Source organism: Poecilia formosa, unplaced genomic scaffold (assembly GCF_000485575.1).
Source record: "Poecilia formosa unplaced genomic scaffold, Poecilia_formosa-5.1.2 Scaffold426, whole genome shotgun sequence".
NCBI lineage: Eukaryota > Metazoa > Chordata > Actinopteri > Cyprinodontiformes > Poeciliidae > Poecilia > Poecilia formosa.
In genome coordinates, this window is record NW_006800365.1 from 162,605 (window position 1) to 185,909 (window position 23,305).

General features: G+C 39.3%; 1 long non-coding RNA gene across 2 annotated transcripts; it reads left to right on the forward strand.

Moving 5' to 3' along the window:
- The first annotated feature begins 1,724 nt into the window (after positions 1-1,724).
- LOC107833674 (uncharacterized) lies at positions 1,725-16,619 on the forward strand. 2 transcript variants are annotated; one of them, XR_001659446.1, is made up of 3 exons: positions 1,725-2,008; positions 4,292-4,294; positions 16,609-16,619. It is a non-coding gene; the product is annotated as an uncharacterized LOC107833674 (long non-coding RNA). The 2 variants fall into 2 exon arrangements; XR_001659445.1 differs by lacking the exon at positions 4,292-4,294 and adding an exon at positions 4,957-4,962.
- The last annotated feature ends 6,686 nt before the right edge of the window (positions 16,620-23,305 follow it).

Consider the following 23,305-nt stretch of genomic DNA (forward strand, 5'->3'; position numbering starts at 1 on the left):
AATTAATAGTGATGGAAAAGCCCTAGCTGATTATTTCACTTCCAGTAAGTAAACTCCCAGATTTTAATGTTTTCTAGAAAACTTCTCAGTTTTTGGCAGAAATTTGCTCCTTTTTCTATCTAAACACAAAATCTTACCAAGTATTTTTTTTTTTAGTTTCTAATGCAAACATCTTAGTACATTTGTCCTGATACGAAACTAACTTATGTAGTTAGTTTAGGAGCTTTATTTCAGTCAATAATTTCTTAATGTTGATTAAAAAAAAAGTTCTAGTTTCACTGGCAGATTATTTAATTTATGAGAAAAATTTTTTGTTGTAAGTTAAATAATCTACCAAAAGAAAAAGTCATTTATTTCATCAGTGTTATAAGGAATTACTGACTGAAATAAAACTCCTATTTCTTGTTGAAAAGTTCTTGTGTTTTTTCAGTGCAGACTAAAAGAGACTCATTGCACTGCAAAACCACCAAATCTTACCAAGTTATTTTGGTCTATAGTTCTTGGTGCAAATATCTGAGTCCACCAGAAATGAGACAAACTCACAAGTAACTTTTCAGTAAGATCATTTGTGCACATTTTTACTGTTTCTAAGTGGAGGCATTACGTCTTGTAGTCAAGAATTACTGACTTAAAACAAGCGTAACTATTTCGTCTCAGTTCAAGTGTGCTAGGAACCAGAGGTATTCTTGGTCGGGTCAGTTCGGCGTACGCCACACCTCAGATTTAGTCAAACTGTCATTTCCCTCTTTGTGTTGGTTTAAAACCTGAAACTCTGAATCTCTCAGCTGTGATTCGGCAAAAAGCCAAAGGGAAGAAAACCTTTGCGAGGCGAAGCGTCGTTCAAGTGTGATCAGCAACTTAAACCTCTGCTGTAAATGTGAACTATGGCCACTCACTGTTGATATTATAGGCATTTAAACTGCATATAGAAGCACATGTGTCTGTAATGAAGCCGAACTGTTAACTCCTTCTCCTCGAAATGTGTAAATACGACATGTAGCCGCCGGTGTAACGGCCTCAGTGTCGGCGTCTCGGAGAGACGCTCTCATCCACGCTGATGTAGCATGAGCTGCTTCTGTTCAGATTAAAACGTTTTCATTTGCAGTCAGGTTAAAAATGATCAACTGAGCACAAAAGGAACTAGAAACTAGATGTTTTCCTTTTATACAGCAGAATTTACTACGGCGTATTGGGGCCATTGTACAAAAGAAAAGTGGGTCATTTCTGTCAAAAATTTTGAGTGTAATCTCGAAATTTTCTAGAAAAAATAAGGAAATTTCTGAGCTTCAAAAGTCGAAGATTTGCAAGAAAAAAACGTTGAAATTGTCAGAAATTATTTCAAATGCTGAAAAATTTCTAGAAATTTTCTGCGATAAATCTCAGTTTCTGGCAGATATTTGCATCCTTTTTCTATCTGTAATGGCCCTACACTGCAAAAACACAAAAGTCTTACCGAGTATTTTTGGTCTAGTTTCTAGTACAAATATCTTTGTGCACTTTAAATAAGACAAAACTAACTTACCAGCAACTTTTCAGCAAGAAATATGAGCTTGTTTTAAGTGAATAATTACTAAATATATGAGTTATATTTATATAAGTTAACTACAGAATTAGTTAACTTATAGGAAAATGTATTTTTAAATGCACAATAATCTGCCAGTGGATCTAGCACTTTTTAAAAAAATCAATATTAATGAATTATTGACATGACAGCTCATATTTCTTGCTGAAAAGGTACTTGCTAGTTTTTTCTTATTTCACTGCACTAAGATATTTTGCACTAGAAACTAAACCAAAAATACTCGGTAAGATTTTGTAATACAGCGTCGCTAAAATCCCTTTCACGTTTTGGACCTACAATAAATATTTTGGTGATTTATTTGCTTAATTTTAGGTTGTTTTTTTATAATTTCTTGTCCTGTGAATACAGTTGAATCTACATTTTTGGCGCACGTGGCAAAACATTTCTACACCCTGGCCTACAGGAAGCGGGCGCCGCCGGGACGCCGTGCATTTAATGGGATTTCATTCGTCGCTCAGCCATTCGTGTGTCGGACAGCACAGAGATGCCTGCTGATTGGATAGTATCGATCAGTTCTCCTGGACCGTCAGGGATTGCAGAATCCTCCAGGAAGCGTCTGAGCGTGTTGGCCGGCCACGGAGAGTCGGAGCCACTCGGCTAAAGCACAACTGGTTATTTCACAGTTGGGGGGAGACGCTGCGTTCGTGTGTTTCAGCAGGAAAGGGAAAAGATGGAGCTCAAATTGGAGTTTCCCCCCCACCGGCTGACTGCAGGCTGGGAAAGTGTTCAAAATGAAAGTGGAAAACAGAGATTGATGAGGGGAAATGCTTCTGTAAAGCGAGAGCTGATCCAATCTGTTGAGTTATTAGCAGCTTGAAGCGGTAATCTCATCCGACACGTCACTTCTTCCAGAGTTCAGTTTGTTTACAGCTCAAAGATTCACTGAAAATGATCATCTTTTGTTAGTTTGCATGAAAAACCCATCCGGTTCATATCAGCTAAACAAATTCTCTCCCATTCATCCAAATTAATCCGATCAGATTATCAATAACCAATTTATTCCTGCTTCAGTCATATCCAGTTGACCACATAATGCCAGCTGGCACAAGATTATCTAAGGAAGCCCAGCTGGTTGAGTCGAGTCATCGAGTCGTTCATCCTTAGTAACCATGGCGACGGCTTTACCTTCCCCAACCAAGAGCAGCAAACAAGGATGTAAAATAAAATCTGAAAAAATACAATTACATTATGTGACAACATGTCAAAACTTAGTCCCAATATTTAAGTAAATGGGTGCAAAATAATCAGCTTGTTGGCACAAAATGGCGGAAATGAACGACGCGAGTCGGGATGAAACCCGACGTGGGAAGAACGAGACTCCATTTTTACTGAGGCCTGAAGAAAACAGGTGGATGAAATAAAGTATCAGGACCTGATGTGTTTTTGCTACTTTGAGTTATCCAGGTGTGTTTTTAAAAAAATAACACAGAAATTCAGATTATTCTCGTGCACAGTAGCTGTGTATCAACCTGATCTGTAGCCGGGGTAATTTTTTATTTCTTGCCGTGCTGCAGATTGTTCGCTCCCTCCTCGCAGGCTGCAGAGTAGCTCCTCGTCCAGAGGCATGCTGGGAACTCTGCCACTGTGTTCCTGGCTCCGACTTTCAGGTATAACCAGCTCGAGACGTAGCCGCTGCGCCGAGGTGTCCAGGAACCTGCCTGAACCGGCACACTTCTCCTAACACCCTCCAAGACATTTGGCACCAAGACACTGATACGTGTTAAAGAACGGCAGAACAAACCTCATGTTGCACAATATGTCTCTCACACACACACACACACACACACACGTGCGTGTGTATGTAAGGCATGCACAAACAGACACTGTGTGGGATTTACATAAACGATACATTCTCAGTAGAAACCCAATGCTAGCTATGCATCAACAAAACTACAACCTAAAGCGAAAAACTGAAGTAGGGTTTCAGTTTGGGCCTTGTTGGCGGCATGTTTCAGTTCTGTTGTTTTAAAAAGGCATGTGAGCGGCCCGGCTCCCCGCTGGTCTACATGTAAGGTGCCTAATGATGGATATCAATGAGAATACTGATGAGTATATTTAATAAAGTCATTAATCTCAATGTATTCTGTTTACTGTGCTTATTTTCATGTGACTTTCCACACTGTGAGGCGTGTTTGTGCTTAGCATGGAACAAAATACAGATGTCTGCATCTGTACTTTAACTCGTTCATCTCTGGTGTGTCACACTAACAGCAGAGATATTTTGGTAACGCCGACCGAATGTTGGGGCCATTGTAAAAAAAAAAATAGAACATTTTTGTCAGAAAACTCAGAAATTTTGAGAGTAATCTCAGAAATTTTCAAAAAGAAGAAAACTCTGAGTTCCAAAAGTTGAAGATTTGCGCAAAAAAAAAAGTTTAAATTTTCTACAAAAATGTTGGAAATTTCTGAATTTAAAATGTTGAATTTTTTCTTAAAAATGTCCAAGTTTTGTATATAATTTCTGAGTTTCTGTCAGAAACTTGGTCCCTTTTTTCTATTCCACATTTAAGTCTTCAATTCTGGCCCATGTGACAAAAAGCTTGGACTCCTCTGCTGTAGGCAGAAACAGTTATAGCAAATTTCTGTCAAAATTTTGTGAGTAATGTCAGAAATGACTTGAGTAATTTCTCGGATGGCTACTTTTTACTTTTACTTGAGTAAATATGTCACTTGAGTATAATTTTTGGGAGCTCTCCCTCTGAAAAGCAGGCCGTCTGGAGATGGGGGGCTTCAGCGGGGCAGTGGGTGGGGGGAGGGCTGAATGTAATTGTCTGAAAATTGTCTTCAGGCTCTTCTGAACTAGACCAGCCAGACAGTGGGGTACTTCCATGCATTGACCTATATAAAAGCCATTGTCTTCATGGAAGATGCAGACTGTCTCCTATATCAGCATGTAAAGGACGTGACTTCTAAAGCTGGCTGTGGATTTTGGAGATGATTTATTTATTTTTTATTTTTTGGAGTTCATCTTCATCCAGAAAATGTCTAACTAGGTTATTAATAATACTAATAAAATACACCACCTGGCTGGCGGTTGAGTATCAGTCCCTGTTACTGATGGGATCTATCCAGAGTTTCAGCCTTCCTGCCTTACCTTGGACATGTCTGAACATTTTGTCCTTCTGGACTCTCCATATTGACTCTCCACGTGACGTCACGCTCTTCGAAACTCGGCCCGCTCCGCCATGACGGACGTTAAAGCCCGTCTAAAAACAGACATCTAGTGGCCTAATATCGCTTTTGCTTAGTTGATTTCACTTTACAATGGCTATCGGGTGCTGCGGGGTCGGCTGCGTAAACAGACAAGGATACAAACCAAACTTGTTTTTATATTTTGAATTTTACTGAAGAAAGATGGCGGCGATGGATAGCAGGCAGCCGTTAATCATTTTGACTGGCAGCTCACGGATTTGCACCGATCACTTTTATAAGGTAAGAAGATTAACATTCATAAACTTTATAAGTAAATGTGATTAGAAAGTTGATATCCAATATTGCATTGCATAGAAGTTAGCGTCTAACCATTGGTAACCATGGAAACAGTGTTATATAGCCTGTATGAAAAAAACTGGTTAGCACTTCGTCTTCTGTATGTTTTTAATACTGCTCCGGTTTAAGGGGAAACGCTGTTCATGACATAGTGATGTTAATCATGTGGTGTGAATTCAGGCAAAATCATTAATTAGGAGGGAGGAGGTACGGGTCGGTTTCTAAGCTAGCTGTTTCCAACTTTTGTAAATACTATGAGCCCCAACCAGGTGTGTTACGTTCACGGAGAAATTAGCTCTACTCGAACTAGTAGAAACCATAAATAAACTGGCAAAAACAATTTTGGAAAACAATTTCAGTCGCTTAGTTCAATATTCCTGAGCCTCACTTCCGACGTCCATCATGGCGCCTCGAATGATTCAGTGACGTAGTTACAAAATGTTGCAGTTCTGGAATTAGTACACGATATCTTCACATTTGATTTTTCTCAACCCTTTTAAACTTAGTTTATCTTTTTGTTGCAAAAAAAAAAGCCCTTGAATGAACTGTTTCTGTGATTGATTAAAATTAATTAAACATATTAATTAACATATAGAAATACTTGAGAGTTCTAAAGGCTCAATTTTATGATATAAAAAGTCAGATTTATAGAACATGAACATATCTGTGATTAGGAAAGAAAAATATGGATTTTGACAACTTTATATTTTGAATTGTGAATTTGAGAAATATGTAAAATAATAAAAAAGAAAGCAGCAAAGCCAAACTTTGACATAAGTGGAAAGCACAATGACAGCTTGAATTATAGCTAGTAAAATGAGGAGGAGGAAATCAGTTCTGTAGCTTGGAGATTTAACAAACTATTAACCTATGGAAGTATTTAAGAGCGCACTGGCAAGCTTAGTCTGCCTCTAATTCATTACAGAATGCTTGTGACAAAAACTCATCAGTACTCATTTTTCTCCCAACTCATTTAGTCACCAAGCTAACTTATTTTATATTGGCAGGTTATGCAGTTTTTGTGCAAGTCTAATTTTTTCCACTTAATCAGGCTGTGTTTTAAGCCCCTTTGTTGTTGTCATTCGGCCCTAAAATGTTAAACACTCTGGAAAAACAAGCTACATCCTCAGCTGATAATTGTGGGTAAATATGTAGTCATTCATGGGCATTTATTTTTAAGAGGGGACAATAAAAGTTAAAACTCTGGGAGTTTTCTCTGCAGTTTTGCTCCCTGATTGGTATGTTTGGTAAACGTATTGTCTTGTTTATCGTAATGGAGAGAAGCTACGTTAGTTACATAAATTATTCTGGTAGCTTTTTCCTTGTAATGTTCACCTTAGCTGACACACATCCATCCTTGCAAAGGTAGAGCATTACCTGGTCATAGCAGGCTCTTTATCATCATTGATTGTGACCGAAAAGGCTTTTTTTTTTCCCAGAAACGTGTTTTTTAGAATTGCTTACTCACTTTGAAAAATCATTGAGGTTTTCTAAAGGTAAAATATGATAGACGACCTTCTAAAAAATGATTTTCTACTGATCATGAGTTGACTTTTGCTATGTCAATTTAAGGTCTCTGCATCATAAACTGAGAGCCTCTGAGCTCCCGGTTTATGACGCTGAACGTTACCTAACCAACTTTTATGATGTGTGAACAGATAAGAAAAATAAAGGATTCTTGATTTAGAGGACAAACAAATCAGCCAGGATGCTACATTAAACAGGATCTGTTAAAGAACCAGAATTGGAAGTTTTTATAGTTTTTATTCCGGCAGTTCCACTGAGGCGAGGTCAGGTGGTGTGTGTGCGTGTGCGTGTGCGTGTGTGTGCGTGCGTGTGTGTGTGTGTAGGGAGGATTAGCTGGAGAGCAGACGTGAGGGATGAAGAGAAAAAGAGATATGACAGAAAATCGCTTGCAGACAGTCCCTGGCCGGCCTCTGCTGAGACTCGAAGCAAACCCTGTCAGCACTCGGGGCTTTTTGGTCCTGATCAGAAGAGATTCCCAGAGTTGCTGTTGATTTGTGTTTGTTTTCTCTCCTTCAGTTTTTATTGCAGCTTTGATTCTGACTGTCACTCATTCTGTATGTGGCCAGATCTGACAATCCATGTCAAGTTTACTTGTATCGAGCACGGCGGCTCAAAGTGCCTTAAAACCATCAAACTGTAAACAACCATGAAGCAGAAATAAACACTGAATTTAGTCAAATACCATAATCAAATATGTTGATCAGTGTTCCAAGAGGCAACTCTAAACAGGTGGGTTTTAATCTAGATTTAAAGCAACTCTGTTTCGGCTGTTTCGGAGTTTTCTTGAAGTTTGTTCCAGATTTGTGGAGCATAGATGCTGAATGCTGATTCTCTGTTTTGTTCTGGGGATGCAAAGTAGACATTAACCAGAAGGTTGATACAACAACAGCCGTTCAGTGACTTATAAGCTAAGCTAAGTATTTTATAGTCTATTCTCTGAGCTACAGGGAGCCAGTGTAGGGACTGTAGAACTGGGTGATGTGCTCTAACGTCCTGGTTTTAGTTAGAACACCAGCAGCAGCTTTCTGGATCAGCTGCAGTGGAGGATTGACTATATCTTTAGGCAGACTTGTGGAGACACTAGCTGTGTTCCCATTACAAATGTGGGGAAAACTTTTAGTCATTTAATCCTGTAAATGTTCTTCATCTGATAGAAGACCGACTTTGTAATATTCTCTATGTGTGTGTGAAGGTTCAGGTCTGAATCCTGATTTTGGGCCGTAATAACCGAAACAAATGTGTGTGACACATTTTCCAGCTGTGGCTATTTTGATGTAGTTTCCCCTCTTTATACTTTATTTCCTCTTTATTTCTCCTTGTCTTCTGTCACACCCGACGCTCTGCAAACAGGCGACTGCATGAATTAAACATCTGAGGCAGGGTACACGCTGGTTTGGGGACGGGGGGGGCTTCGACCACACCGTGTGTGTTTGTCTTTGTGAAAATGTGTGTGGTTCTCGGCACTTGATACCGAGCAGCGGGAGTTGTCGCGTCTCCTCGTTGTTCAAAGCCAAGCTTCTGGATCTCTGTGCTCTCCAAGTTCCCTCATATCTTGCCTTTGATTTCGCTCTACATTTTCTGCTTCCAATCAGTTGTTGGTGTCAGATGATCTTTTTGCTGCTTTTCGTCTGTTGCTTTTCATCTTGTCCCGTTCTCCCATATCGGGTCAATACAGCTGGTGTGGAAACCTTTCACTGCAATTGATCTCGCCTGGTGTGCCGAGAACGCGCTGCTTGTATCCGTGTCTCTGTGCGCATCATTATCTCTGTATCTGCAAGCAAAAAAAGGAACATAAGTATGAACATGTTTCTGCAACGCTGTGCATCAGAGGAGCCTCTGTCTGCTAAAGGGAGCTTATCAAACATTGCTGAGTGTTGATTCAGTCAGGAACAAGCTAACATCGTTCAGGGTTCACTCTTTACCCTTCTGGCTCTGTTCTCATTTCAGACGTTTCATCTGTCTTTATCTCACCGTGTTTAACCATGACCTGGGTCGGCAGGGTTTTACCCTACAACATCTCTGAGTTAAAGGTTTTTCTGTGAGAAATTATGAAGCCACAACGCATTTAGCTCACATTATGAATGTCTTTACTGATCATAAACACCACAGTTGTTATTTTAGTAATCTGATAGTTGAGTAATTGAATAAAAAAATTGATCAAGTAAAATATTGGTAAATACTACTACAACAGCAGTATCAATATCAACTATCAACATGGGCTCAAATTTTCATACTTGTGCATCTCTAACAATTACGTTAGTGTAGTTTAGAAAATTAACCTGTAACAATAATAGCACACTTTTTAAATTAGCCTGGGCAAAAATTACACAAAAATCAAACAATCAAGTTTATGTACGTAGCACATTTCAGCAACAACACAGTTCAAAGTGCTTTATTTCATAAAACCATAAAAATACAAAGTCAGAAGACACCACATAGTCAACGATTGAGAAAACCTTATACATTACATTTTGCCAAATACCATCATTACACATCAAAATGTTGGTTAATGTTTAATTTATTATGGTTCAAAATCAACTAAACATCTGGGTTTTTAGTCTAGATTTAAAGGATGTCAGTGTTTCAGCTGTTTTACAGTTTTCTGGAAGCTTCTTCCAGATTTTGAGGGGCATATATGCTGAATGCTAAAAGTATGTGTTCAATTTAAGCAGCAGGCTCACAAAGATACCCATACTGCAGTTTTTAGTTCATGTATTTATCTTCAGCCAGTTTAAAAGATGAACTCTCACTTTTCCCAACCATTCATAGCTTTTGTATTCATGTTAGCGACGGGATTTGGCTCCTCCATTACACACAGAAACATATGCCAGCTTTGTACCGCCGGGATGGTGGTAAATTTATTTCCCGGTCCGTCCATAAAGCAGCCGGCTGTGCACCGTCTATATCTGAATGTCTCCGCTCTACCTGTTTACATACACCCCCCGCGCTCTTCACCACCATTAGCTCCAATCCAGCCACCAGGTAGCAGCTCAGGGAGGAGAAAGGGTGCCATGTTTCATGTATCGCACCAGTTAATTTAAGGATGTTTACTGATCCCCCGTAAACCGCTAAAAACCCAGACATTACCATCAATCAGTGGAAGTTCGGACTGAACTTGAAAATTGAACGTTATGCTAACACCACTTAGCTTTTGTCAACAACTTATAGGTGGTAGTGAGAGCGTTGCACAACACATATAATCACTCAGCTGAAACACGGTGCATTAAATAAGAAAACATAATTTAACGAAGCTTCGAGGCAGATAATTTGCCTTGAGGAATTTTAATAATGAAGTTACAGGAATCATTACAGCCGTACTATGCAGCTTTGGATTATATTTCAGTGAGAAAAGCTTCAGGTCTGCAGGAAAAATGCTTTCAGGACAATCACCTGTGGTGGCGCTGCTGACCCCGGAGGACCACACAGAGACACCAGATGTGCTTTTCCCAGCTCTTTTCACAGCTGCCTGTGCAGCAGGGTGACATGAAGGACAAGTCAGGGTTACCGTCGTGTTTCTGTGACGAGCCAGCTGCAGCAAGAGGAGGGAAACCAGACGGTGAATGAGCTTTATGTGCTAATCTGAGTCAGATTTGGTTGGTTTTAAGGTTGTAGGCATATCTGTGTGTCCTCCACAGGTAGAGTGAAATAAATGTTTGCCCTCTGTGGTTCCCCTCTGCACTCAGCAGTGATGGAACGTGCCTGATCCCCTGCTGGGGAGCCAGAACCCGGGGGCCCGTAGGCGCCACTGAGGATGGAGGGCTGCTGTGAGCGCACTCATTAAACCAGCGCTGCGCCCAACCTTAATGATGTCCGCCGGCTCCAGTCTTTACTCCTTGCCCCTGCTCCTATCTTTCTCGCTTTTCCCCTTCACCTCCCCTCCAGTCGTCCTCCTCCTCGGCCCGGCGCTCCGTCTCTCTTAGGGAGAGGAAGTTGAACATGTTTGGTGGCGTTGGAGGAAGAGACGCTCCGTCAACCTCGCCTGCTAATGAGCAGCAGCTCTGACGGAGCCAAAATGGCCGACACATTTCTCACTCCTTTGGGGGCTGCTGACTTGACACACAGAACCCCAAGTATTTAGTGGTCTAGTTTCAATATACCTTAGTAAACTTTAGAAATGAACTTACCATCAACTTTTCAGCAACATATTGAAGCTTCTTTTAAGTCAATAATTTCTTAATTTTAAAAAATGTACAAGTTTGACCAGATTATTTAACTTATAACGAGACATTTTCATTATAAGTGAAATAATACATTGTACATAAAAAAAAAAATCAATATTAAGGAATTATTGCCCTAAAACAACCTTCTATATTTTGCTGAAAAGTTACTTGTCAGTATTTTTCTTATTTCAAGTGTAGTAAGATATTTGGACTAGAAACTGGCCCAAAAATACATAAGATTTTGTATTTAACATGCTACAAAAACATAATGCATATCAATCTCATTACATTTCATTGATAAAACCCATTTACAAGCTGTTAAGTTCTACTGAAAATTAAATATTTTAACACTGACTAGTCCCTCCAGGATTTTGATTGCTTTTGTGATGTGATTTATTTATTTTTTCTTTGAAATCGAAATAACAGACTTTGTGGAGCAAATTTTAAAAATATCTGCAGGAAATTTTGCAATATTTGCGCTCGTATATGATGCAAAATATGACTTCGTCACTCATCACATCTATAACAAATGAAAACTTTACGTTGAGTAAAGCCGAGGTAGCAGTGATGTCGGCGTAAGAAATACTGCCACCTGCAGGTTGGAGTTAGCATCACTTAAAATGTTTTTGAAAACGTTTGTGGAAAAAGTTGCAATAAACTCACGATTATATGGGGCAATCTGATGACTGCTGGAGTTTCTGAGATCGTGGAGTCACGAAAAAGCAAATTTTGGTAGCAAATATATAACTGCTTTAATGAAATTAGTAAAATAACATTTAGTTACACAACTGTTATCGTTAGCTTCTACTTTATGTGTCTCTTTGGAATATAATGGGCCATGTAAAAAGTTACGACGGGCCGTATTTGGCCCCTGGGCCTTGGGTTGGACTCGTGCTTTAGAGGATAAAACGAAGAATAAAAAACAAAGAGGGAATGATGTAACAAGTTGGCTTTAGTGAGAAATAGTCGTGTTTTTGTTGTTGTACAGGACTGGAAGAGTGAAGCGTGCGGTGGAGCTGCTGTCCTGGGGGTTTAACTTGAAGACCTGTTTGATGGCATCTGTGCTTTCATCCTCGGTCTGGATGAGTCAATATTCATTTAAAGCCCTTTCATTCTTCCTTTCCCCACCTGTGCAGAGATATTTGAAGTCGGGGGACGTTTCCAGTAAGTGGGTAAATGATTAACCGAAATATCCTGAAACCGGCAGCTCCAGTGTCACTGGTTACATCGACACAACCCGTTGACAATCATTAAAAGAAGATTTATGGTCAAAAAAATATGAGAAATAATAAAAAATATGTTCTTTGCCGTACAATTAGCTTCTGTTCTCACAGAAAATTCACGAGTTTCACAACATTTGTATAATTCATGACTGCTGCAGGCAGTAGATGAAGGGAACAAACAGAAATACTCCTCCTACCTTGTTGTGCAACCTTGTATGTGGGTTCTGGTTAACCATGGATCTGCTGGGGAAAAAAAAAGTTATCTGGCAATCAGTTTCAAAACCTTATGCAATCATTATCAGTATGTTTATTCAGTTTTTTCCTTAGTAGTCAGTTCTTTTGTGTTGCAGTCAGAATGCAACACTTGTTTTTTTGTCCAGAAAACAAACTCAATGTTTGGAGAGATTGTTATTTTGCAGTTAATGTCGCATTTTGTCTGCACATTATAAAAAAAAAAAAAAAGAATAGTCAAGGACTGAGGGTAAACAGTTAATATTTTGAAAGTATAAAATAACACACAGGTCAGGTTATTGAAGAGCAGAAATGAAGCGTCTTTTCCCTCGAAGAGACAAAACAGAAACTGCGGTTCTGTTACAAATATGCAAAAAACTTTGTCAATGATCCGCTATTGTCAAAAAGAACACAATTTTGCAATAATTGTGTTTCTGTTAAATAAGAAACACAATTAAAATCACACTTGACTAAGTTTGTTCACTTATAATTAATTAAAAAACATAATCCTCCAACTACTTCCTGTTGCCATCTTCTTCTTCGTGGTCTGCGCCAGTGGCAACTTCCGGTTACTGTTCATGTGACTCGTATTGCAGTTTTGTGGCCAGAAAAATTACGTCATTTAAGCGCCAAAACTTTCTAATGAAAAAGGGAAGGTTTTCAAAATTATCACTTCCATATCCGGTACTAAATTTGTATTGTAATTGACAGTTTTCAACATTTTATAGCTTTAAAAGGCAAGAAAAGTTATTGTGAAGAGAAGCTGTCAGCCTCGGATATATTTTAAAGTCAGTTTTGCTTCATTAATAACATTTTTACCTGTCATCAGTTTAAAATTAACGCTTTTTAACATTTCATGACAGTCATTGCTCCAGCTAATTCTGAACTGTTCTGTTTAGTTTATCTACCTAGCATATATGGATAATTACTGAGGATAATAATGATAAGAAAGTGTCGCCCTGCTCGGACTTTCTCACATAAAAACATCATGTTTACTTCAACGATGAGCCAATTGGAGCTTTTTACAGCGCTAGAAATAAACAGCTCAAACTTTGCAACAGTAACAAGTGACGCCATCGGGTTTGATTCCAGTTAGTCCTGGACAGAAACCTGCGACTCCTCTGCAGCTCAGGCTTTCAAAATGACCAAAGAGTACAAAACCGCGGCCTTGCCCAGTAAATCTCATTTCAGTCGGGGCCACAGATGGTACAGTCAGAATTTGGCTGGACAAGACTGTGAACCCTCGGACCCAATCTGCTTTGGGTCAACATTGGCAGCTGGTGGTTGACGCTTGATGTTTTCTCAACTCTTCTTCAAAATCCTTTTTTGAGTCTGAGTAGTTCACTGCTTTCTTTCCCCAGAAGTAGCGAAGTTTAGCATAATGCTAAATCCAGGAAAGAGATGTTTAAAACGGATTTTATTTATGGTTGATGAAAGATCAGTGTTCTGTGTAAATAAATAATTCAAAATTGATGAAGTGGAGTTGTGCAATATAGCAAAAACATTCAGGTTTTTTTTTTTTAAGTAAATCTGCTTATGAACTAGACCCAGACTTCTGGTAAGGTACCGTTTACACATAGCGACTCCATAGAATCATAGGGGTGACGATGCTGACTGGATCCACAGCAGCAGCACAATTTAAAAAACGAGCCATGGCTTGAGCAGAAGAAGAAAATCTACATCGACGCTTGTTTTTAAAAAATTTCCTGTTGATTACTTTGATGTTTTCCCCGTTTGGCTATTTTCTTCTAATCAGTCTGACGTTAAACGATTCAGATTTCTTGGCGTGAAATCGCTTTCATCTTTCTTTCAGGACTTGTCTTTGAGCGAACTGTTAAGTCTTGTGCGTTATTGCCCCGTTTTGAGGTTGTAGCAAATATTATACAGCATGTGAAATATATATTAGATGTTTTTCTTTCTACGATTATCAGTGCAGTTTTTGACGTAGTTTTCCCGGTGAGAGAATAAAAGCAAATCTTTCAACAATGGGTTTTTTACAAAAGACCGTTATTTTTCTTCTTCTGCTAATGATGTGCAGTTTTATTTAGCTGCAGTTTGTTTGGTGACAACTCTGGAATAAGTGTTGCTGTAGCAGCAGTCACAGTTCATCTTCATCCTCTTATGCATCACCTTAAAGTCTTTGGTTTTTTCTTATTTTCTATGTAAAGACTCTTTAGGCCACATGTGTCAAACTTAAGGTCCAGGGGCCGAATTTGGTACGCCATTGCTTTTTATGTGGCCCTCTAGACTCCAGAGGGACACATAAATAGAAGATAACAGTTGTGTGTTGTTTGTTTGAGTATTATTTTCTCAATCAAAACAAATCAGGTTTTATCTAAACATTGACAAATTATATCAATCAGTATCTCCAGTTTTTCGCAATTCCAGAATCAACAGATTCCCACAATTTTTCTGCACTAAAACGTAACTGTGATTTTATTCCAATATTGCCGCAAAAATTGTTAACTCCCACCTGCAGGTGGCAGTATTTCTCACATCTACTACACTTCTGCATCCGCTTTACTCAGTCAAGTTTTAGTTTATGTTCGATGTGGCAAGTAACAAATTTGCTGTTATACATGAGAACAAATATTACACAATTCCTTTCAAATGTTTTTAAATTGGCATCATTGCAAAAAATGACAATCGCAAAATCCTGGAGGAACTGATTATTGTAAATATTATTCAATTTTAAAAAGTACTTATTGAATCCAGAGACAGCTATTTATTAATTTATGAGTTTTATCAACACATTCTGGCACAACATTTATAATCTTGATATGGCCCAAAATATAAATGAGTTTGACTGACCAGCTGTAGACTCTAGTCATATTGATCTTCTCCGTCTGTACTGTAAAAATGAAACTATGTAAATTTGGATCTGAAAGGTTTGGGAATTGTGTCTCTATTTTTGGTAAATCAGGGCAGCTTTTGCCTCATTTTAGTGCCAAACAACAAATGAATAACAATATATATAGACAGACAAGTGATCAATATCAATAAATAAACAGATTTACTAAACTCCGATCTGGTACCGCACTGCATTCTGGGAGATGTAGGCAGAGGAAAGACTTAAACCAATCAACCTTTCACAGCCAGCTAAGCTAGGTTGGTGGAATCGACTGACTCACTCACTCTGTGGTTTCCTAGCAACACACTCACTCTTTAGTTACCTAGCAACAACCTATGAGCAACTGGCACAGCAGCAGTTTATGCCTCATAGCTACTTAAGAATGAACAATGGCGTGGAATAAAAACGAAAGGTTACACCACCAGTTTGGGAGAATTTCAGATATTTAAAATAAATCAATAATTATCGATATTGACTGAAATGAAACTCTTATATTGTGATATGTTTTTCAGCTGTATCGTCCGGACCTACCTCATTCATGAAGCAAATTAATTTAAAAGTCTTTATGACAAGCAGACACATTAAAATCCGAGAGATTCTGATTAAAAATATATATTTTAATTTAACTAATTTGTTGGACCTGTATACATCAGCTTTGGTCTGTTGATTGAATTTCTCCGTTTTCCTCGGCATTCGATTCACTTTCTGTTGAGCTGTAGGGACCGACTGGGTGTGTTTTTCATGTCCGCTCACTTTGTGGATCTGCGTGTGTGTGTGTGTGTGTGTTCACTTGCATTTCTCCCTGTGCGTGGGAGAATAAGGACTATTTCTCTTTCACATGAAAGGTGCAGAGTTTGGACAGGTCGGGACGTAAAAAGCCTGCATGATCTCGTGACCACTTCCACACACAAACACACAACCGCAACCTGGCAGCGGTTGAGGCGAAAGCGAAGACATCCTGTCCTCACCTGATCCGGACAACAAGGGAGACTTTTTCTCCTGAGCCTTCACAATAAAACAAAATGACAAGTATTCTTCTATTTCCAAGCGCCAGCGCTATGGAACGCTGGCAGCTGATTGGCTCGGAGGAGATCTGCATAATGTGTGGGCTGAAACTGACTGTGAACAATAAGCGTTTCAATGCAAACGGGCAGTTTAAGATCTATGGCAACCAAACAGTGAATAAACAGCGACTCAAGGAACAAAAGTCAGTCTCTGTTCCTATCTTTCAGCTGCAGTTAAATGTCTTGTTGGCCCACATTCTGTTTAAAACATCACAATCTGGCGTTTATCTCCGAGTCGGACTCGTAATCACAAGATGCGACATTTCCATGCTAAAAAGAGCGCTGAAATGAACGATGACATCACTGTCTCTGCTCTGGCAGCCATTACTTGAAAGCTCTGTGGTGTTTCTGTTCAGCACCGGGACTGATTTATTGATCGAGGCTGTGTGTGCAGGCCCGCTCTGAGGGATGAGGAGGATTATATATCAGGAGTGTGATGTTGTTGACACTCCTGTCACCTTTACAGCACCGACATGCCAAGGCCTGGACGCCTGCCCAGCCTCACTGCGTCCGAATGTACTGAGGAGGGGAAAACAGGCAAGTTTGAGAGGTCAGTGGAGGAGTTTGGATGTGAGGTAGAGTCAGGCTGGTTGGGAGTTTCTGCCATGTTTTGGTGGTGGGAGGAGGGAGCATGGTGGGCCAGCTGGCTGCCTCTGGCTCCACCGTGGCCCCCTGTGGGTATCCGGCTTGGCGCAGACTCTCCCTCACCGCTACAGCTGGGATCCGCGTGCCAGAAAAGACAGAGCTCACAAACGCGCAGCTACACACAGTCGCAGACGAACACATGCATGTTGGTTTGGACTGCAGGCCAAAGATGGGATGTGGAGTCGGAGAGCTCAGCTGTGCAGCTTGGCACAGGGCTTAATTAGAGTTGTAGAAGTTGTACAACACTTCTTAAAGAGTCGGTTTAGTCAGGCTTAACCATTTCTAAATATTGATATTCTTAAAATCCTCTCGGCAGTTCTTAAATTCTTACTTGAATGACTAAGCAACAAGGTAGTTAGTAAAAATACTAACATTTGATCTCTTGCTGCTTCAGCTGATGGAAAAGCCAAGAAAAACCTCAGATTTTTACTCACCTTTAAATCTGGTGTATGTAACCTTTATAGATGTTTTTTTTTTTTTTTTTTATATTTGATAAACTGTCACCATGTCGTAGCAGTTTAATATGAGACAGATAATCTGTAAAAAAGATCGATTTCCTCCACTTCCTTCCTGAGCTACTACAACCAATCAGAGCCAGGAGGCGGGTCTTAGTGCTGTCATACACTCCTGGCTCTGATTGGTTAGATGGCAGATGAGATAAAAACATTTTTCCCACAGATTCTGTGTCATACCATACATACCAACATAGTGACAGTTTCAACAAATATGTAAAAAAAAATATTTTACAGCTTTAAAACCGTCCCTATTTTATAATCTGATCATCTGTGAAAACATTGAGCTCCTCTGCCTTCTCGCTATAAACTTGCTGCCATGTGCACAAATGCACAACAACCAATCATAGCCGGGAAGAGGGCGTTGGCGCTGTCAATCATCCTCATGTACGCAACAACTGGTTCATCACAATGGAGTCTGATTAATGGACCCAGCTTTGCATCCTTTACAAGCAGAGAACAGGAAACATGTTTTAAATACGTCTCTACTTTTCCATATTACAACGCAACATGAGCGATTTAGCGGATTAGAGTTTTGGAAATCCAACTAAACTTTGATTAGTTGGATTTGGAAATCTTTGTACTTAAACTTAACAACTTTTCTACTTCTGTTAGCATATTAGCTGTGTTGGTTTTTATTCTTTATCCACTTGTTGAGTTTTTGGTTATATCTCTGTGTAAGTGGGTGTTGGAATAAAAACTTGTTTGTTTTAGCCATACTCTCTAAAACCAGCGTTTTCTTCATGGAGAGAGAGAGAAGCATCTCTAGTTACACATGTTCACAAACATTAAAACCACAGATTAATGTTTAATTCAAACCTTCTGAGTGGATGAGGAGCAAAGTCTCATGCTTTCGACGGCTCTGGTGAATGTTTGGGACAGCAGGAAGACGAGGAATGAGGTCATGTGTTTTGGAAAGCAGGAGGTCCAATTTAAGGGGGTTGAAGAAAATTACAAATCGCTGTGAGACTGTGAGAACAAAACGCCGGTAAATCAGAGGAAAGAAGAGGTGGACTGATGTTTTTCTGTGCAGCATGTAATGGCTGTCCTTTCCTTTTTCATGCATGTTGGGCTGCAAGACACCAGCCTCGGAGTGTAAAAGATGTTTTTACCGTTTGGTTTTTTTATGCATAGAGAAATCATTTCGTAATAAAAGCTAAAAAAAAAAACATATCAAAATTCAAAAACTCAACGATGAGCATTTGACACTACAAATAACCATCTCACTGCGTTTCATATTCCCATTAATCACAAATATTAAAGCAGGTTTCTCCTCTGTATGATTATTATCCACCGTTTTCCTGCCACTGCAGGACTAATTATGTCGACCACTTCCACTGAGATTGTCCAGGAAGTTTAGTTGGCATGTAGTGATCTGAGTAAGTTTTAATCAACCGGATTGACCTTTTTGCATGTCGCATTTCTCACACACTTATGGATGTAGAAGCTTGGACAGGTCTGGTCCTAGTTGATTGCTCTTTATCAGACTCCAACAGACGAGTGGAGGCGAACGTGGCTGAAGAAAGTCATAAAGTCATTTTAAATTTATTTGTGCTCTTGTAGTCCAAAACTCTACGTCTGCTGCTGGGACGTTAGCCACCAAAACAGAAACGTCAACTTCTGAAAATGACTGACGGCGCTGCAGCGAGCAGATCAGAAACTACAAACTGCTGCGTTCTTTCGTGATCAGCAATAATTAACTAGTACAAGACATACAGGTTTTTAAATCTACAGTAAAAAATAAATTTTGAAAACCCTTAAAAACCAAAGACGTGCTTTCAGCTCTTCAGAGAGAGCTCTGCCTGAATACCAAGTTCAGTTTTGTTTTTGTGTCTCTGGTTGTCCATAGCAATGGACTTGTCAAGGCAGATGATGACGGAAACCGCAGTTCATTTCTTCAGGGAAAGTTCCCAAATCTGAAACGGCGAAGGAGCGAGTCTGACGACGACATTCAGTTTGAGGTGTAAACACACATGTTTTTATCCCTGTTGTGTTGGAATAAAAAATAGTAGCAGCAAGCGCTCCGACAGTCTCGTTGGCAAACCAAGCCAACAACTCCAAATAATAATAAATACTGGTGAACATATATAAAACAATCTCACTATTTTTTAAATCGGTGATTTGTTTGGTTTAAACCTCTAAACTTCTGTTTCCCTGTAGCAGCTAACTGCTGCGGTAAGTTCTGATTAAAAACAAAGCATACTTTTTTTCCATTTAAAAAAAGGATGTTAATTTATTTTTTATTTGCAACCTTTAATGTATTTAATATTGTATGAAAAGGCTTAAATTAGAAATCTGGAGATTGTGCAATTTTTTAATCCAATTAATTGACTAATGGTCAGAATTAGCTGCTTGAGAATCTAATTTCCACTTGAGAATCTTTGGCAAAAATAAATGTAAAAAAGGTTAATAGACTCTCTACATCCAACCTGAATGAGCTTAAAATATTTTGCAAAGAAAAGTCTGGCAAAAAGGAGTTGAATCATTTCAATACATCATTTTAATAAATTTATAAAGAATATATACAGCTCTGGGAAAAAGTAAGAGCCCACTACACTGAACCCAATTAAAACCTCCTGGTTATTCCACCAAATATTGATTTCTGAGTTGAAACATTAGTATTGTTGTTTCTAAATCAATATGAACTTGTTTTTGTTGCATCATTTGAGGTCTGAAAGCTCTGCATCTGTTTCGTTACTTTGACTGTTTGTCCTTTTCTGCAAATAAATACTAAATTTTTTCTTGTAATTTCAGAGACGTCAGTTGTTAATAGAATAAAAGAATAATGTTCATTTTACTTAAATATATACCTATAAAGAGTAAAATCAGAGAAACTGACCATTTTAAGACCTCTTAATTTTTTCCAGAGCTGTATACATATTAAGGAATCAGAACTTACTAAAATAATTTAGTTGCAGCCGTAACTCCCCTCTTGTTTTAGTATTGAACACGACTCCTGCATTAAGCAGCTGCTTCCGTCAGATAAACAAGAGGAACATGAGGGGGAATATGAGGGAAAACAGACGGAAACACCTTTCGTTTCATCCAGCCCAGGCGTCAGTGTGAGGAACATTACCGCTGTCACACGCCTCAACATGGAAACTGCAATTCACCAGACACATCGTACGACAATATGCGCTCCCAGCGTGATGTGTTTTGACAGATCCGAGTCCCTGAATATTAAACCGAGCCGAACGGGGGAATGGAAACATCTGGGCCAAAAGGTTAGAGCAGCATTTCAGTCCGGGGAACGTCTGGAGGATACAGACCTGAACACAGCAGAATTTATTTGCTCAGAGTGACATTTATTTCTCACGGCGCCACCCACACGGCTGCTCTCGACAACACCTGTGCGTCTCGAAAAACGGTTCTCAAAATGAAGAAAGCGAAAGAATAACACAGTCGACAGCCCGTATCGCAGCGGGAGTGTTGTGACACGAGTCCGGCCCGGTTGAGATGAAGTGACGTCAGGCGCAGAGAGCCATTGATCTTGTTTAAGCTGATCAAGGAAGGCAGGGGGGAGTGAGGGGGGGGCAGCTGGCAGACAGACAGGTGCAGTAAATTGATAGAGTGGCTTGAAGATATGAAACTGAGACAGACGGGGAAAGATGAAGGGTTATTTATGAACTGTCTCTTTATCTCAGTCGTCCTCAGTGATGCAGAGAGACAAGAGAGGGTCCTCCTCCCTCCCACCAGCACTCCCACAGATCCTCACAGGGATTATAAAGCTGACATGATGCATACAGGATATACAGTAGCCTTATCAAGCCGCACAGAGCAGCAGCACTTTGTTAGCGCTCACTTTGATTAATAGCAGATAAAAGGAACTGCTCTATTTACTGCATGTAGGTCAGCTTGTACCGGCTCTGCTATTAAGTGGCAAACACTTGACGTGCCAAAAATATATTAAACTTTACTTTCAGTTTACTCACTGTGAGACGCAACGGCGGTGGGACGGTGCACCTGGTGTCTGACTGCATCTAAAAATATTCATTTGCTCAGTAATTTGTGTTTGGGTTGTTTTTTTTTTTTAAATCTTTTTTACGTTAGGAAACCGACCACATGTGGAGTCTCACTTATTCCCTGTACTGACACACAGCTGAAATGATCCTGTTAGCCATTATTTTTCTTTCACATAAGAAGACGTGAAGCTGCCTGACACTTTTTAAAGTTAAAACCTTAAAGTGGATCTATTATGCAAAATTCACGTTTTGCACATGTTTGTATTTCTATTTGAGTCTCAACTGCTTCTAAATAAATAAAAAAAACATCCAGACATTTTTTTTGGCAATAAGTAAATGGTTTTTTTTTTGGTGTGTTTGGAAAATAAGCCGTTTCAAAAACCTTTGGATTCTAACATCACAAATCAGCAGCCACTCCCCGTTACCTAGCAACGCCTGTGGAGTTCCACCTGTAACCTAGCAACCCTAGAAGAGCTCCAGCACTTTTAGTCTGCTGGTTTTCAAATTCAAAAATACTTTATTAATCCCAAAGGGAAATTAAATGTTGCTGTAAATCATAAATTTAGATTCTCCAGAGTTATTGAAGATAGTGATGGGCTTTACCGCTGTATGCGCTGTACAATGGCTGCTGGAAAGGACAAGTGTTTTATTGTTGACTTACCATCCAGAAACCATTTGCTGTATTCTTTTTTTTTTTTTTTTTTTTCTTTCAAAGACGTATGGTTGTAAAATTTGTGCGTCTGTTTGGAGCTATTTTCACATGCGAGTGTAAACATTTGGCTAGGGGGCGTGGCCAGCCGCAGCTTATTTAAAGTGACAGGAGTGACGGCTCATTCTGAAAGGAGCTTAAAATAGGCAGAACTGAGTAGATAAAGTCTCATTATCTATGATTGATATTGTGTAAAACATGTCATGAACATGTTTTTGAGAGCCAATAGGCCTATCCTAAACTGTTCAAGGAAGCGCGATAAATAAAACTACTTGCTTTGCTGTTTACAACTTTGAGGAGTTTAACTGGCAATACTCTGAGTAATCAGTTCTCAGATCCTTGAAGCAGCGTTTGCAGGACAGTTTGTGGATGGATCAGGAATGTACCACTGTGATGCCTGCCAAGTTGTTCAGACAAGCTCAAACCCATTGAGTGCTGGGAAAAAGAGGGAATGTCAAACAGGTTGTCAAAAAGAGACATTTTTGTCTGCATATATTGGCAGTCGTCCTGCAGATAAACTAACATGTCTGATAAAAAGATAAACATGGGGAGGAAGAGGTTTCAGGACTGGAGAGGCGGTTGTTTTTCCCCTGCTAAAGTCCAGTTTCATAAAAATGTCCTATCACTCTTGTGATCATAGCAACAGATCTGTTTGCTGATAATCCATGTTTATGCAACTCATGTTAGCCGTTTGCGGTGCGTTATATTGCCCACTCAAGTGACAGCGACAGCTTTGCTGTAAATGACAGAAACAAGAATAACAAGTTTATAAAAGAAAGTTGTTTCAACAACACAACCGACTTCTGAGTCATGAGAAAGTAGTTTCACTTGGGATTTAAACAGCAAGTCAGCTGTATGACTTTGATTTATGAGCTTATTTTGAACCCATCTTAACACTAAATAGTCAAATTTTTATATTCAAATATTTGTGAGATTTGTAGTTTTTGTCCTTTACTATTTCAATCATGTGGTAAATATTGTATGGGTAGATTCATATTACAGTTCGATCTGTTGAATCAGACCTCCCAACTTTCAGTAAAGTATTTTCATTCAGTATCCATAGAGACGATTAAATGCTGGAGACATTTGCTACTGCTTGCAAAATTTCTGTCCTCGGTTCCTTGTTGCTACTTGTTGAATTGGTTTTTCTTTATCGCTGTTCATGGCATAAATTGCTTTCCCTGAGATTTGATGCTCTATTTAATATGAAAAAATGCCAGATTTTTGTGAAGCATTTTATTTCTTATGTAACACAGAGTGGTATTTATAATTATCTCTCTGCTATTTTCACCTGTAATTCACTAACTTTTGTAATTATCTACTTTCTGTCGAAAGTACGCTTGGCTCAGC